The following is a 5,426-nucleotide window of genomic DNA, read 5'->3' as shown; positions in this document are numbered from 1 at the left end:
ACCCATTACATACGCACTGACAAGTCCCTGACCAAAACGATGGAAACTGTCAACTAAAAAAAAAAAAATAAGCTGACATTAATTTATCATTTGTTGTGTTTCATTGGTAAAGAGGTGTATTAAGAAAAAACCTATTTCAGAATTGATTTTGACTGTTAAACCCTAGTCACATTGCTTGCATTTAGTAAATTCAGGGTAGTAAAGTTCTTTTTATACTTAGAGGAGATTTGTTACTGAGCTGTAAATATGTTGTTTGGGAGCTCTTGGGGGGAGCTTAATAGTGTTCATTTAGTTCATATTCTTTATTATCTGTTTTTGTTATTATCACTCTACCCTTGCATTTCTAAGGTAAATGAGTTAGCTCCTTTTTATAAGAACATATACAACTAGAAAAAAAAACATTTCATGTTATTTTTTCCGAAATGTCTTTTGTTTAATTCCAAATAACCAGATATAGTTACATTTTAATATAGCATTTCTGATCTGAAATTATTTAATATTAAACATGCAGTGAAAACTAGTATCTGCAGTTAAATGAAATATATAGAATTATGAAGAAAAGTATGTAATGAAAGTTTTTTTTTAATAATTCAACATAATGTGATGGTGATGACAATAGGAGGTTGAGGTATATGGTAAAACTCTGAGAATCCAATAATGTTAAATCAAGGAAGCATAATAAGAAAGGAAGAAATTTGAGTACCAGTTAATCAGAACCATGTTGTGCATTAGAACTACACAGGGGGAACTCTGCTTAATACTTTAGAATTATTTTTTTCTTTTCTATATTACATTTAGTTGTCTGGATTAACTATATTTAAGTTGGGACTTATTATTACAAGCTAGAAGTTACTAAGACTAATTATTTTCCATTCATTTATGTGATTAATATTAAAAACTTGGAAAATTCACACATAACTTGAATTGGCTGTAATTAATCAATGTGGAGGAAAAAAAATTCAAGGTGCCCCTAGTTCTTTTTCCAAAGCAGTGAAGTGGTAATGGATTTCACACATGTTATTAGTCATATCTGGCAAAGTGTATCAATGCCAAAGACTCCTCCCATTCCTCTCATGATTCACTATAAATGCAAAGGTGCTTTATATGTAAACAATAGATATTGTAATATATTTTTATCCAATATGAGACATTAAAATGAAAAGCAGAATTGCTAGGAAGTCTCCATGTCCAGGAAGTCACAATTCTTCACCTCACCGGATACAAAGACATTGATAACATTAGTTTTATTTAAGCTTGGTTGGCATGAAACTTTCAGAATTCGTATCCTTTGACAGCTGTTCAGTGGTCTGTATAGTACTTCCATGGACAGTCTCAGCACAGTTCCTCCTGGACAAGTGTCAGCATCTCCTCCAAATCTCTGTCTTCTTCTTCCTTAATTGGCTTTGTTAACAGGTGTTCTCAGGTCAAAAGATGAGGATTCAACTGATTTATCACTTCCTGAGGCCTAATGTCAAAGAGAACATTTGGAACACACTGAGGGTGAAGCATAGTTGAGAAATATTCAAATATCCCCTGATTCATTCTGTTATAAATGGCAAAATATATTAATAGATGGATTGATTTGAATTTGAACTATAGCCTTGAGGCAAATGCATAAGCATTGGTCCTATGCATAAGCATAGGATCTCAGTTTCTTTTCAATTCCTTGTCTTCTATTTAGAATGCTGCCAGTGAGTGTATTACTATTTGTACTGCTACTATAGGGCCAGACAGTTGTGCACTGTGTTAAGCTGCTGTTTGTGATGCTGGCATCCCATATATGAGTGCTGGTTTGAGTACTGACTGCTTTGCTTCTGTTCCAGCTTCCTGCTAATGCAGCTGGGAAGGCAACAGAAGATGGCTCAAGAATGTGAGCCCTACCACCCATGTGGGAAACCTGATTGGATATGGGGCACAAACCAGCAGAAGGAAGATTCTCTCTCTCTCTCTCTCTCTCTCTCTCTCTCTCTCTGTATGTGTGTGTGTGTGTGTGTGTGTTTTGTGTCTGCCTCTTTCTCTCCTCCCAATCACTTGGCCTTTAAAAAAATAAATCTTAAAACTACTGATAATTTTTTTCTGCTTGCACCATACCAAATGCTATTTAGTTTTTTTTTTTTATCATTGAGACCATATCTTATCCTAACATTTTTTTTTACAAAACTGAAATTCAAGGAATTAAAGTGTTTGAAAAATTTTATAGAGAGCTGAAGTATACTTGTGGTTTCCTGGAGGTGGGGTAGGAACATTAATTACCTGTAAATGGGCATAAAGGATCTTAATGTGATAAAGACCACATTCTACAATGAATTGACAAGGATGATAGCACCATTTGATGTATGTACTAGAATCCATTTATTTAATTTTATATTTGAGTAGGGTGAATTTTATGTTGTCTAAAATATCCTCAAAGTTTGCTCAAGAAAGCAAACTCTTACCAAAAGTCACATCTTTTGATTATAATTCCAGGTACTTACAATGCAACATGCTCTGAGGAAGCACAGACTTGATCCTCCACCTTCTCTGCCACCCCAATTATTGCAGTGAATATTGGGAAACATATAATCTTCTTGGCTGTTAAATAAGGGCAGTAATATGTCTTGAAGTCTTCTATTAGGTCTATGAGCATCTAATTCTAACTAAGCATGATGTCTGTTTTATGTACAATGGTAAAACATGAGCTAAACAATTTCATAAAAATGACGAGTGAGGAAAGGAAAGACGTGAAAATACTAGTTTTCACTAGGTAGTAGAACTATGAGTATTTCTCTTTATGGCCATTTTATTTAGAAAATATTGTAAAATAAATACATGTTACAAAGAAAGTGAACTTCCAAAAATTTTATTTATTTTGCTGGCAGAAATACAGGGGGGACAACGGATGGACAAAGAGCTCCAATATCTGGTTCATTTCTCAAGTAGCCACAGAAGTCAGGACAGGCTCAGGTTAAAACCAGGACCCAGGTCTTCCTTATGAGTAACAGGGAACGATCTACTCTAGCTACTACCTGCTGTCTTTGTGATATGCATTAGTCTGAGTTTTGTTTGGTTTATTATTTAGTTTTATTAGTAATTTCATTGGTAGCTCAGTAATTTGCAAAAACACAGAGGGGAGTCAGAGTATAGTTCAATTTCTAGAATTTCTATAGATCACACTGATATGACTACACAATAGCATGGGTAACTCTGATAGATCAATTAGATGAACAGAATGATGGAGTGGGCATTTGGCACAGTGTTTAAGATGTGCTTGGCATGCTTGCCTCCTATACTGGAGAGCTTGGGTTTGAATCATGCCTCCACTTTAGATTCCAAGTTCCTGTTAATGTAGACCTTGGGAGGCAGCGGGTGATGGCTCAGGTAGTTGGATCCCTGTCACCCATATGGGAGACTTGGATTGAGCTTCAGCCTCTTGTTTTTGGCCTGGCCCAGCCTCAGCTGTAATGGGCAATAGGATGTGAGCCAGGGGATACAAGATATCTGTCTGCCGCTGTGTCTCTCTTTTTAAAATAAATATAAATAAATAAATAATTTTTAAAAAGAACAAAAATTTATTTTTAAATCAGCTCTAAATTATGACATCTCTTATTTTATTGAACTCCCTAAATATATGGATGAATCAAACACAATTACAGTTAAATAATTTTATATATTTATTTTCAATATCATAAACTTTCTCCATAATTTTTAAATAAGATTTAATTTATTAAAATTTGTTTTATATTTCAATGACAAAATATGCCCATTGTCTACCGTGAGGAACACACATACTATGAACTGCATGTTAAATACTGTAATGTCAATATAAATAGGTATGCAGCAAATAGGACATCTTACATCAGGGAAAGATGAAAGAAACAGTGAGACTTTGTGAAGGAAACAGGAGAAAAAATAAATCTATGTTATGTCAGATATTGTAATAAAAGAAGCATTTCAGTTAGACATATGAGTGTACTATACTCTGAAATTTTGGTCAAACCAGTTTGTGTATCAGATGTTAGCATTTTGTTTGGATTTCAATTTGATGACTACTGTGAAAACAGATCTTATATGTAGAATTAATCAGATTTTTAATTTGTGTTTAAAATAATCCTTTCAGCATATTGTATGTATATTTTATATATGAAAAAATATATAAGATATATAAATATATATAAATGCCATATATTTTATATAAACATATAATATATTTTTATATATATAAAACACCATTTTGTAAACAAAGCTGCACTTATAACCTTTCTAACTATTGCTGTATGGGTTACTTATATTAATTGTTCACAAAGCCATTAAATCAGAAAATACTTTGTGGTTATTTGCCAAATCTTCCACCAAAATAGACCTTTCTATCCTAGAACTGGGTACTTACAATCTGTTTACATATCTTTAGGGAAAATGAAGTCACCAACTCTAGAGGGTTAGGCCTTTTTTCTGATTTATATACTTCTTAGAAGACTGCTCCATTCATCAAGCATGTAGCCTATTTTGATAAGGAATTTACCTTATCACTAATAGATAAGGACAAACACTGTCCCCCAAAAGGCAGTATTTTAAGACGATTACTATTTTCCAGGTTACATGATCCTAGAATAATCTACCTTTTATTGGTGTGCTTTTTTTTTAATGTGACTATGTATGTGAATTTTCGGTTATGGGCAAACAAGAAAAAAATAATATTTGACATTGTATTCGTTATACACAAGGTAAATAGTACCCCACAAAAAGGAATAATTGTGCAGAGTTGAATGGTTATTTCCTTAATTGGGGAAAAGAAGAAAGAAGGATTCCAGAGATGGAAACACGGATGCATGGTTGTCACCCATAAACCTCAAAGGACAAGACTACGTAGAAATCACTGGGACCAAAGTGAGTAACTGCAGGTAGAAACAGCTCAGAAAGAACTGTGCCCTTCTGAAGAGGAACATGGACAAACTTATCTTGCAGGGAGGTACCACTCAAATAAAATCACCAAATTCACTGTGTTTGTCACGTGATGACCTGACATTGGTCAAACTGTCCTGGAGATCTGAATGCACAAAATTCCATTGATATTAATCTCCTAAAATTCAGCAGGATAGGAATCTTGAGAGCAATTCTATTTGCTAATTTTTCTTTTATATTATTCAGTCATAGATTTCATTTATTCGACAGCGTTCTTTGAGTATATTTTTATCAAAATTATCCCATTATTCCCAGTGCAATATGTTTGTACCATTTTTTAAAAAGATTTATTTATTTATTTATTTGAATGTCAGTTACACAGAGAGAATAGGAGAGGCAGAGAGAGAGAGAGAGAAAGAGAGAGATGTCTTCCATCTGATGGTTCATTTCCCAATTTGTCGCAGTGGCTGGAGCTGCGCCGATCCACAGCCAGGAGTCAGGAGCTTCGGTCTTCCATGTGGGTGCTGGGGCCCAAGGACTTGGGCCAT

The sequence above is a fragment of the Oryctolagus cuniculus genome, chromosome 10 (genome assembly GCF_051225735.1).
Source record: "Oryctolagus cuniculus isolate XC-2025 breed Fujian yellow rabbit chromosome 10, ASM5122573v1, whole genome shotgun sequence".
In the NCBI taxonomy this organism is placed as follows: Eukaryota; Metazoa; Chordata; class Mammalia; order Lagomorpha; family Leporidae; genus Oryctolagus; species Oryctolagus cuniculus.
The sequence above is the reverse complement of the archived record's forward strand: the minus strand, read 5'-3'. Positions refer to the sequence as shown.